Here is a 12,589-nt window from a genome sequence, read left to right on the forward strand (position 1 = left end):
TTTTATAAACATATAATATATTTTTATCCCCAGGGGTACAGGTCTGTGAATCGCCAGGTTTACACACTCACCAAAGCACATACCCTCCCCAATGCCCATAACCCCACCCCCCTTCTCCCAACACCCCTCCGCCCAGCAACCCTCAGTTTGTTTTGTGAGATTAAGAGTCACTTATGGTTTGTCTTTTAGAAGACCAGTATTATGGGAATAAAGGAAGCAGTTTATCCAGGAAGAAGCATATCCAGGAAGAATTTGAATCGTTCTTTGTAATCAAATAATTTCCTGCTTTGATAACTCTATAATTTGGCTCTCACCAAATAAACAGCAATATAAAATTCCTGGTTCATATATTGCATTCTGGGTTGCCTCTTGAAATACTTCAAAATGGTCTTCTCCTATTGTAAGACTGGATTAAATTTTTCTAAACAGCATGAACTTATCCACCGTATTTCATGGAAATGTATCTTAAAAATGCCAACATCTCAGCACATTTGGGTGGATCTGTCCACTGGCAGGGCAAAATAATCACTTTCTTTAATCTTTAAAACCAGCTGTTCACAGACATTAATTGCCATGTCACTTAACACTCCTTGAAACAGTGTCATTTGACAAAGACACACATTTTAATTTGTTTGCTGCGTCTGGTCCTATTACACTTGATAACTAGCCATTGTCAGTAGTAAAAGATTCTCAGATGCTTAACTGACTGAGCTTTAGGTGGTTGGCATTGTTGTGCAAGATGTAATGATTCCAAATAGGGCATTTTGAGAATAATTGCATTCATATAGCATTAGTTTAGAACATAAACCTTTTTTAGTCGAAAACATCACATTTTCAATTAGAACACAAAATCAGTGCTTTTTTGTTTTTTGTTTGTTTTTTGAGGATAGATGCATTTATTTTTGAAGTCAGGCAGTGATGTAGAAGGCTGTGTATCTTCATTTAACTAGCCCTCGTAATGCATTGACATTTTCATAAGAAAATAAATAGTTGCATACTTAATGTCTGGGTCAGCATATTTTTCCACTTCTTTTTTTCTTTCACTATAATTTTGAGTATCATCCAATAAAGTAAAGAAGCTATTTCTCATTAATTATTATCTTTAGACACTTTTGCATAAAAATGCATAATGTATGTAAACCCATAGTTCCTTAAGTTACAACAGAATCCTAATGCCTGATTAATTGACTTATTTTTTTCATGTATTTATTTAATACACATTTACAGAAGAGTTACTCTTTTCCAGGCAGTGTGCTAGATTCCAGTAATATAAATAAAAATATAAGATTTCTGTGTACCTCACAATCTAGAAGGAGAGAAAAATTGTAAAGATGGAATTATAATACAACAGTAGTGAGACAGGGAACTATGGTTGAGGTATGCGGACCCAGAATATCTAATGATTAATTCTACCTGGAAAGCTCAAGGAATTACACAGTGATAACCTTAGCAGTCAGAGTTCGGTTTGCAACTTTTTCTGTCCTATCTTGGCCCTGCAGACAGAAAACATCTGAACACCAAGAGTCTAATGACCTTGGTTGAGTGGTAGAGATTTGGGGCGCCTGGGTGGCTCATGGGTTAAAGCCTCTGCCTTCGGCTCAGGTCATGATCCCAGGGTCCTGGGATGGAGTCCCGCATCGGGCTCTCTGCTCAGCAGGGAGCCTGCTTCCCTTCCTCTCTCTCTGCCTGCCTCTCTGCTTACTTGTGATCTCTGTCTGCCAAATAAATAAATAAAAATCTTTTTTTTTTTTTTTTTTTTTTTTTTAAAGATTTTATTTATTTATTTGACAGAGAGAAATTACAAGTAAGCAGAGAGGCAGGCAGAGAGAGGAGGAAGCAGGCTCCCTGCTGAGCAGAGAGCCCGATGCGGGACTCGATCCCAGGACCCTGAGATCATGACCTGAGCCGAAGGCAGCGGCTTAACCCACTGAGCCACCCAGGCGCCCAATAAAAATCTTAAAAAGAAAAAAAGAGAGAGAGAGGTAGAGATTTTATGACCCTGTTGACATGCCATAGCCAGGGCAGCTGGACTAGTGTGGAACGCAGGTAACCTCGCTGCCACTGCTTACCGAGAAGCACTGACTTCCACTTCTGTGGCTTTGGGTCTCAAATCCCATCCTCCTCTGCATTCAGTGTCTACTGGCATTCTCATCTCCTGTCATTTTACTGGCCTATTTCTAGTCATTTGGGGGTTAAATATCTTCTTCAGCAGTCCTTTCCCTGGCCTTTTTTTTTTTTTTTTTTAAGATTTTTATTTATTTGTTTGACAGAGATCACAAGTAGGCAGAGAGGGGGAAACAGGTTCCCTGCTGAGCAGAGAGCCTGATGTGGGGCTTGATCCCAGGACCCTGGGATCATGACCTGAGCCGAAGGCAGAGGCTTTAACCCACTGAGCCACCCAGGCGCCCCTCCCTGGCCCTTTAATCTATATTAGTCACTTCTCAAAATGTTCACCAAACTCTGAACTTTCCACCATAACCTTTCTAGCAGTTTATAATCACAGCTTTATTTATATGTCTGTTGATTCATATGGCAAGGACAGTGTCTACCTGTAAATGTGACATTTTCAGTACCTAGCACACATAGTACCTACTTGGGGAATGATTGAAGTATTTGTGATTTATACAGCAGCACAATCTTGGATGTAATGTACCTCAAAAAAGGAGACCATATCCTTCTGAAGATGCCCCCCCACTTCTTAAATTCTTTAGTCTTTCTTATTTCTTGCCAATGGGTACTTTACCTTTGTGGTTGCTCTGAGCTGAATTAATTATGTACCTAATAAATTGTGAGGGTCCATACTGCAGGGACACCCACCGAAGAGCCCTCCCTGTTCTTTACCTAGCAGCTCCAGTCTTGGCTTGTGTGAATAATGACATCAGGACTGTTCATTACCCGTCACTTTATTCTTTTTCAGGGTGGTATAGGCTTCTGATCCTCTGAAGATTTGCCAAAGGTGTTTCAGCCTGTAAAGTTTCGAGGGGTGTGCTGGTTGGGCTGATGATACGAGTATTCTGGCATTTTATTTTCATTAACAGTAGTGATTGTAACTAACATTTGGTAGCAACGGATCATTTACAGGATTCAGTCTGTCGTACACTAGTTGGCTCAGGGAAAAAGTTTGGGGCAGGGAGTCTGATGCGTGGAGTTGAAAGGATTAAAGAAAGCATCAGTAGAGTAATACCCTCTTATCCGTGGTGTTGCTGCCCGTGGTTTCAGTTACCCATGGTCTGAAAATATTACCTGGAAAATTCCAGAATTAAACAATTCATAAATTCTAAGCTTCTCGAGCCCCTGGGAGCAGCGTTATGAATCTGCGGGGTGTGCTCCGGTCCCGCCCGGGACCTGCAGCCGCCCTTTCCCGGCGCATGCGCACTATGTGGGCTGCGGCCCGCTTGGGTTTTCAGATCTCCTGCCTCGGGGACTGCAGGGCCTGTGTTTAGGTAACCTTTATTTTACTTAATAATGGTCCCAAAGCACAAGTCAGTGATGGTGGCAATTAGCATATGGCAGAGAGAAGCCTCAAAGTGCTTCCTTTAAGTGAAAAGGTGAAAGTTTTCAACTTGATAAGGAAAGAAAAAGAACCCTATGCCGCGGCTGCCAAGATTTACGGTAAGAACAAATCTTCGTGAAATTGTGAAGAGGGAACTTTATCATAGGTATGTCTGTATGGGAAAAAGACGGTATATGTAGGGTTTGGTAAGAGTTCCTGTTTCAGACACCCATTGTGGGGTCTTGGAATGTATCCCCTACAGATAAGAGGGGACCACTGTACTAGGAACAATCGTGGGGGGGGGGGGGAGATAGTCCTTGATAAAGATCAAATTAAAATGAAAGAGTCAGGATTTGGAAATGAGAATCTGAGAGAAGTCAGTGGTACGATAAGCCAATTCTTGTTATTTTTAAGGATTTATTTATTTGAGCGAGAGAGCGGGAGCACTTGAGCGCCAGGGCAGGGGAGGGGCGTGAAAGGTGCAGTGGAGAGGAAGAGAGGAGCTCAAGCAGACTCTGCGCTGTGGAGCCGGGGACTCCATCTCACGACCCTGAGATCACCACCAGAGCTGAAACCAAGAGTCAGCCACCCAACCAACTGCACTACCTAGGTGCCCCACAAGAAGCTGATTCTTTAACATGTGAGAGCGGCTCATAGCAGCAAGACTCGTTGTGTACTATGGTCACAAGTACGAGTCCTTCTGGAGGGAGAATGGGCCCCTCCCTCTGGGTTAGGATTGGGCTCCTGCCTCTTGGATGCAAAAGGTCCCTCCCTCCTTTTTTTTTTTTTTTTTTTTTTAATAGGAAGGATTTTTTTTTTTTTTTAAGATTTTATTTATTTATTTGACAGAGGAGATCACAAGTAGGCAGAGCGGCAGGCAGAAAGAGAGAGAGAGAAAGAGAGAGAGAGAGGAGAAAACAGTCTCCCTGCACAGCAGAGAGCCGGGTGTGGGGCTGGATCCCAGGACCTGGAACCATGACCTGAGTTGAAGGCAGAGGCTTTAACCCACTGAGCCACCCAGGTGCCCCTGGTCCCTCCCTCTTTACATAAGGCAGGCGGTGCCTCTCACCAGCCACTACTTTCCCTACTACAATTGTTATACATTATTAGGAGCACAGTATGGAATGTCTGTTTTCCCTGCTAGACCTTGCAGAGAAGGGATGATTTTGTGCCTGAATATCTCTATATTCCTAAAGCCTAGACAGATTCTGAATAAAGGGTGATATCCAACCTATGTGGCCAATGACTGAATATGGACAGAGTCCCTTCCAAGCCCTAAAATGTGGTCACTGATTATGGCACTATGCAGAGAGACCCTCTTCTGGTGAGGAGGGGTGGACAGAAAATGGCGAATTACTTCTACACTCAGCATTTGGTAGGTTCCAACTCTTTGGCTTAGTCCCTTGGTGAGAACAGGTCATGGCTCATCTCCTTAACTCTGGCAACGTGCATCAGCTAGTCTGATCAGCCTTCTGCCCTCCGTCTGGTTCCCTGTCTCCACTGGAGTTCCTCCTGGAAAACTAGCTTTCAGTCTCTGTTAGCTCAGAGCTTTGCATAATGGTCTAGTTTACCTCAAATTTACCTTTAACTCATGTGACCACCTCACTCTACCCTGTCCTCCTGACTTTGGCACTTAGCTGTCTGAGCTTGGGAAAGTTGCTTTACTCCTCTAAATTAAGTTCTTATCTCTAAAATGGGAACCATAATATCCACTTCATATGTTTTGTGTGAGGGTTAAATGAGTTAGTGTATGTAAATTATTTAGCACAAGGCTTGAGACGTAAAAAGATTCCAGGGGTGCCTGGGTGGCTCAGTCAGTTAAGTGTTTGCCTTTCCCTCAGAAAATGATTCCAGGGTCCTGGCATGGAGCCCACATCGAGTTCCTGCTCAGCAGGGAGTCTGCAACTCCCTCTCCCTCTTCCCTGCCATTCCCCCACCTGATTAGTGCTTGCTCTCTCTTGCTTTCTCTCAAATAAATACATAAATAAATAAAGATACCAGCTGACAGTGTTAGCACTGTACCGGTAGCAGAGGCTTCTCAAGGATCTGGTATGAGAAATGTTAAAGTCCTTGTGCCCAGACTGGGCAAACCTGGCATTCTCTAAGCCTAAATCTGAACTGGATGTGGCACAGACTATACTGCTAATCGACTCACACCCCATATCCATTCTCTCCTTCAGTTCTTCCTTCAGTTAAAGAATTCCCAAATTTCAATGGGTGCATGGCTGTCCAACTAGTGACTACATTCCCCAACCTCTGGCCAATGGGATAGAAGCAATAGAAGCAGAAGTCACATGTACTAGTCTACTTTCTCCTTCTTGCAGACTGTGGTGTGGTTAGTCATCTCTAAAAATGCAGATGAGGGCAACACTCTTGGATATAGAGGAACAAAAATAGAGAAGGGTTGTGTGTACCTGAATGATTTCATGGAGCAGAGCTGTCAACCCCCAGAATTGTCTATCTCCTAATTAGGTTGTTATGGGAGAGAGAGAAGTGTCTTCAGTATTGTTGTATTTGGGAGTCTCTATGGTAAACAGCTTGCTACAATATGACTAATACACCAGCCTGGTGAGAATGTGATTTGGTTGGACTCCAGAAGAAAGAAGAGGAAGTAGTGGGAGAGAACATAGGAAAGCAATTAATATACTGAGCACCTGTGTTTTATTCTCTTTTTTCCTCTTGTAGTCATGTTAGTGAAAGTAGACAGCATATACTAACACATTCATGTCATTTCTGCATAAATCAATGAGAAGTCATGTGGTATCCTGTGGAATACCACAGGAAAAGAACCATATACCTTGTGTGTTGTATGAGTTTTTATGACCTATGTGAGAAATGTGTGAAAGAAAAGCAAAGTATGTGGCAGCTTCCTTGAGGAGATAGCTTGGAATGCTCCCTCACTTGAACAGCCCAGACAGTCCCCTGGCTGAGATACTTTCTGAGAAGTGGGTATTCTGAGAGAGGTGGCAGTTCTTACTGCCTGAGAGGGAGATATGTCAGGATAGATTGGGGGGAGGGATAATTGACCTGAATGTGCCAGTTATAATTTTTAGCAGAAGCACACCTCTAAAGGAATTCACCTCCAAAGTCAATGGAGTGTCAACTGACGAAAACATTTTTGTGTTCTTGAGCCTGACTCCCACAAACTGAGTTACTGACTGAGGCAACTGAGAGGGAGCGAGAGGGAGAGCCTTGAAAAGGCCCCTGCAGGAAAACTCAGAGTGAGGACAGGTCTGGCCTCAAGGTTGATCTTAACAGAAAGAGAATGTCTCTAGCCTGGTTAAATTAATATAATCTTATGTAGGTTGAAGAGAAATAAGTGTTAGTGACAGAACTGATGCTCTGGAAGCTGTCAAAATCCTGTCCAGAGTTGACAGGGAGCTTTTGTGACCGAGCCAGCAAGTGACTGTAACTGACGGATAGGACAGTGTTTGGGTATGAAAGACAGCTTTAAAGAAGCTGGCTAACTAGAGTCCAGAAGAGTATACCTCACATAAAGTGCTTGCAGTTTCTGTCTGCAATTGCCATGTTGACTATTTCTTATTCCAGTAATGAATTTAATACTAAATTCCTTGTGGGTTTTAAAATAAAGATTTAACTTCTGATGGTTGGTAGAGTTCTGTTTCTTCTTTATTTACAATACCTCAGCACATCAACTTTACACAAACCTCAGTTGCGCACTTCCAGCTGCGAAATTAATTGGCACCTGGAACAACCTAGCAGAACTTAGGTCTCAGCTAAGCTGCTAAGAGCTTAAAGAGGTTTCTGGGGAAAATAATTACAAAAGAGGCGAGGTAGAGGCTAGGAAAAGAAAGGGGAGGAAAAAGAGTGTTGCATAGGTTATTGCAACCTTGGGAAGAGAAAGGTCGCTGAGGCAAAGTACGTGCATTCAGGAGTTTGAGTTGTCTTGCCTCCCCCTTGGGAGGAGATGTCAGCCTCTGTGAGGAGGGCCAATGGGACTCCAGGGAGAGAGTTTGAGACCTCTCAGGAGCTAGGTAGAGCCAGGTCTGCTCATTGTTGTAAATATGCAGGGAATTTGAAAGTAACTCGGGAATGTACTTTGGGAGTTATCCTTAACTATGGGAGTAATTTAAATGAAGTTTACCACCGATTTTTCATATTTTAAACATCTGCAGTACTCCACTGCAGTGATAACATTTTAAAGTGTGCTGTTCTTATGGTTGCGTCTATTTGCTTCTACAGGTGGATAGATTTGTAAATAAGACAAGGTTTTTGCTTGCATGTTTGGGGCTGATCCCAAAGTCATCACAAGAGCAATAGCCATTGAAATCACAATATATAGATAGGCTTCACATTTATAAAAAAAATTCAAGCTGGAGAGAATTTAATACCATGACTACTAATACAAAATCATGTTATTTTTTAAATTGTTTTTTTGTAAAAGACTTTATTTATTTGAGAGAGAGCGCGAATGAGTGAGTGCATACCTGAAGGTGGGGAGGGGTAGAGAGAGAAGCAGACTCCCTGCTTAGCAGGATGGGTGGATGAGGCTCAATCCTAGGACCCTGGGGTCATGACTTTATGAGACTGACGCACTGCCTACTGCGCTAAGAAGGCACCGGGGTCATGACTTTAGCTGAAGGCAGCCGCTTAACTGACTGAGCCACCCTGGTGCCTCCAAAATCATGTTCTGTTACTTTATTTTTAAAAAAAATATTTTATTTATTTATTTGACAGAGATCACAAGCAGGTGGCGGCGGGGGGGGGGGAGGGTCCCTGCTGAGCAGAGAGAACCAACGTGGGGCTCCATCCCAGGACCCTGAGATCATGACCTGAGTCGAAGGCAAAGGCTTAACCCACTGAGCCACCCAGGCACTCCTGTTACCTTATTTTTATATAGAACTTTTATAGAGATGATCTCCACTGATTATTATGGGAACCTAGCAGTTGGTATTATTATTGCCCAAATCCCCACTATTTCCTGGAGGTTGGGGTGTGGTCTTCATGGCTGTGGGCATAAGGAGCAGTGACAGGGTTGGTGGCTGGAGCAGAAAGTCCACATTAAAGACAAGGGTGAAGGAAATGGAATGAAACGGAATGAATGAGCCAAGCCAAGCTTGAGGGAGGCTAACGTCCAAAAATTCAACAGGGGTGTTGAAGCGTCCTCAAAACCCAAGGAGGCTGGAGCAGCAGATAGCATCAGGAAAGAAGGGTGCCCACCTATGAATGAATGGTGAGGTAGGAGCACGAGGACAGAGTCTAACACAGCAGGGCCCCTTACCTTGCACAGACAGACAAGACTCATGAGACCCTGAAAACTTGAGTGAATTTTCCATTCACACAATAAGAAGCAAGTCTGGGGCGCCTGGGTGGCTCAGTCATTAAGCGTCTGCCTTCAGCTCAGGTCATGATCCCAGGGTCCTGGGATTGAGCCCCACATCAGGCTCCATGCTCGGCGGGAAGTCTGTTTCTCTTTCTCCCACTCCCCCTGCTTCTGTTCTCTCGCTTGCTGTGTCTCTGTCTGTCAAATAAACAAAATTAAAAAAAAAAAAAAAAAAGAAGAAGCAAGACTGGCATTGACATTTACTTTGGCTGATTCCCATGTCAGTGTTAACTTGCAATATGTGATAGGACGTATTTAAGATATTTCTTATGTCCTGATTTATATTTTTGCCCTTATTTAACTATAAGAGTTTTAATAAGATAATCACCATTTTTGTATAGTTTAAGTAAAATCCTTCCTCTTCTTAACTTCCTCTTCTGAACTTTGATTTCTTTCTAATTTTGGATTGGTCTACATATATAAGTGTACAATGACATAAAATTTTAAGATAAAAATGGGTATACGAGTTAGTAATTGTAATCAGAGTATCCCAAATCCTCCAACTTTCATGTTTTCTTTAACATCTGTTTCGAACAGAGCCATTGAAGCTTTCATCACATCAGATGTTGGAGGTCCAGTGATCTCACCAATACTTCTAAAGATTGCTGGTGGAACTCACATTCTCTTCGACTTTTTTCCTGTCACCTCACACCAACTCTTCATTTCCATGTTCCTCACCAGCCTCCTCTCCTTGGGTTCCTGGCCCTTTCCCACTCCATAGCACTCTACCTGTGACCCAGCCCATGTATCTTCATTGCCCAAATCACCACTGTCAAGTTTCTGGGCACGACAGACTTATAGGAAGGTTTTAAGGAAAATAGGAATAAGGAACAATTTTAATATCAGCGATGATTTTTTCACAAATTGCTTATTATTTATTTATTTATTTATTTATTCATTTTTAAAGATTTTATTTATTTATTTTACAGACAGAGATCACAAGGAGGTGGAGAGGCAGGCAGAGAGAGGAAGGGAAGCAGGCTCCCTGCTGAGCAGAGAGCCCGATGCAGGGCTCGATCCCAGGACCCTGGGATCATGACCCTAGCTGAAGGCAGAGGCTTTAACCTACTGAGCCATCCGGGTGCCCCACAAATCGTTTACTAACCACTTTCCAACCTGGATCACCTTTTACTGCCATAGCCTGCTTGTGGGTCTTAAACTGTTTAAATATTGTCGGCTTCTTTTCATAGCTCGTCGCCCCTCTTTTCCAAGTTTGAGCCCCTGAAACCTTGGAGCTACCCAGGGACAATGCCCCAAATTTCTACTCTTTTATTACATAATTTAGATTCCGTTCTGTCTCCCCATGTGGATAACTCCCGGCCTCACCTTTTATTGGGTTATTCTGTACAAAGGGAGAAATCCTGGCCCTAGGGTATGTGACACAAAGAACTGGTAAAAGCTTTGAATTGGTAGGCAGAGTATCCCTCTCTCCCCCTGCCCCCCACCAAAGGTCATTAGTGAAGAAAAGATTTATTTTCAGATTAAAATTTATTTTCATCATTTCAGGAGCGATGTTTCATCTTTGTTTTTGCTGCCATAGTTTTTCTTTCTATTAGGTGAAAATCATAGTAATACGTGTTGCTTATCACTACTCATTTTACATTGTGGGAGACACAGCCCTTAATGCCTTCTTTTCATTTATTGCGTTGAATCATCACGAATGGCACATGAAGCCAGTGCTGCTATCGCTCTGCATCTTACAGTGGCTGGAGCTGAAGCTCAGAGGTTCAGTGTCTTATCTGAGCTGTGCAGTTGCTGTGTGCAGAAAGCAGCATGGGAACTAAGGCCTGCCTGACTGTGAGTCCTTGCTCTGAGGTACTCTGTTAGCTGACATGCCGAGTACAGGTGCACTGCACCAGACATTTGTATCGTGTACACTGTACTCTTCCCAGCATCTTTTCCTGAACTTCTGTGTATGTATTTAAGAGATGATTTATGAATTAAAAAACTGTTATAAAGGGGTGCCTGGGTAGCTCAGTGGGTTAAAGCCTCTGCCTTCAGCTCAGGTCATGATCTCAGGGTCTTGGGATCGAGCTCCGCATCGGGCTCTCTGCTCAGGGGGGAGCCTGCTTCCTCCTCTCTCTCTGCCTGCCACTCTGCCTACTTGTGATCTGTCTGTCAAATAAATAAAATCTTAAAAAAAAAAAACTGTTATAGGAAGAGAAGAGGAATATCATTCAAGGGAAAATACTCCTTGCTGGAAGACAAACAGAGATGCAGAGTTTGGTTACAGTGTCTCAGCATTCTCATTCCATTTATCTGGCATGCAGATTCCAGGAACACAGAATCTTGTAGAGGACAGCTGATAAATGGATTAGGATGGGTGGGGGGGAGACCATCTACTGTGCAGAATGATTTGTTGTGAAGTACCTGTAACATACAGAGTTGCAAAGTAGACTTTGGGTAAGACTTTGGGTAAACAAGCTTCATTGCTCTGAAACTTTCTCGATAATGATATACAATTACTGAAAGTTATCTTTAGGGTTATTTGGAACATTTTAAAAAAAATTTTATTTGGAATAGCTTTAAAAGTCATTTGCCCAATTTGCTCTGAGTACTTTTTGATGTTTATCTGTGTTTTCTTACTTCTGTCTAATGATATTTACACTGATTTTTTTGGTAATGATGGGGTAACTTGAAAAAAAGATGAAAGGCAACTTTGTCCCCCAGAAATTTGGGGGGCTGGTATTGATGCAATTCTGCTCTATAAGGCAGAATATGAAAATCTTTTACCTACCTCTGAGATAGGTATTTACGAAGGCTTATATAAAAAAGGTGATTATGCATCACAATGTGGATACACTGAATGCCACTGACCGTACACTTAAAAATAGTTAAAATGGTTAATTTTGTTATATATATGCTTCCACAGTTAAAAAAAAAGTGGTGGGGGTGGGGAAGAAAGAGAAGAAGTGCATCCCTAATCTCGTCATTGTCATCTTCCCCTATTATTCAGATATATTTCTTCAGGGAGACTTCTAGGTGTGCCCAGGACTCTGAGCATTGCTGAATCTTGACATTTTAAAACAGCTTAATGGGGGTGCTTGGGTGGCTCAGTGGGTTAAAGCCTCTGCCTTCGGCTCGGGTCATGATCTCAGGGTCTTGGAATTGAGTCCCGCATTGAGCTCTCTGTTCAGCAGGGAGCCTGCTTCCTCCTCTCTCTGCCTGCCTCTCTGCCTACTTGTGATCTCTGTCTGTCAAATAAATAAATAAAAATCTTAAAAAAAAAAACCCCACATCTTAATGTTCTGGTCTCTCCCATACCCAGTTAAAACAAACCAACCACACATAAAACTACATTAATTCTTAGTGGTGGGTGTTGGGATATACAGAGAAGTATAAGATGAGGGTCATGTTATCAAAGAGATGACAAAGGGTTGGAAAAATAGTTGCAAGTTTAGCCACAAAAACACACGTATAGCTAATGTTCCATATAAGGCTTTTAAGTGGTAACTGATTAATGTTGATTGTAAGGGTTTAGGAGATGGGCAAGGAAGAGAATGCTAGAATAGTAGGACCATCAGAGAAGAATTCATTGAAAAGGTGAAACATGAATTGGTGCTTAAAAGATGAAGAATTAGGGGCGCCTGGGTGGCTCAGTGGGTTAAGCCTCTGCCTTTGGCTCAGGTCATGATCCCAGGGTCCTGGGGTCGAGCCCCACATCAGGCTGTCTGCTCAGCGGGGAGCCTGCTCCCCCCCCCCCCCCCCCCCCCCGCCTGCCTCTCTGACTACTTGTGATCTCTCTCTGTCAA

The 12,589-nt window shown here is 42.8% G+C and overlaps 1 long non-coding RNA gene across 4 annotated transcripts in view; it reads left to right on the plus strand.

The window, feature by feature from the left end:
- The first annotated feature begins 3,407 nt into the window (after positions 1-3,407).
- The window catches only part of LOC131826775 (uncharacterized), a 165,185-nt gene continuing 156,003 nt past the window's right edge, over positions 3,408-12,589 (plus strand). For all 4 annotated transcript variants that reach the window (XR_009351739.1, XR_009351737.1, XR_009351736.1 and 1 more), the window contains exon 1: positions 3,408-3,612. This is a non-coding gene — a long non-coding RNA (uncharacterized LOC131826775). The remainder of the gene's footprint in view (positions 3,613-12,589) is intronic.

The sequence above is a fragment of the Mustela lutreola genome, chromosome 3, assembly GCF_030435805.1.
Source record: "Mustela lutreola isolate mMusLut2 chromosome 3, mMusLut2.pri, whole genome shotgun sequence".
NCBI lineage: Eukaryota > Metazoa > Chordata > Mammalia > Carnivora > Mustelidae > Mustela > Mustela lutreola.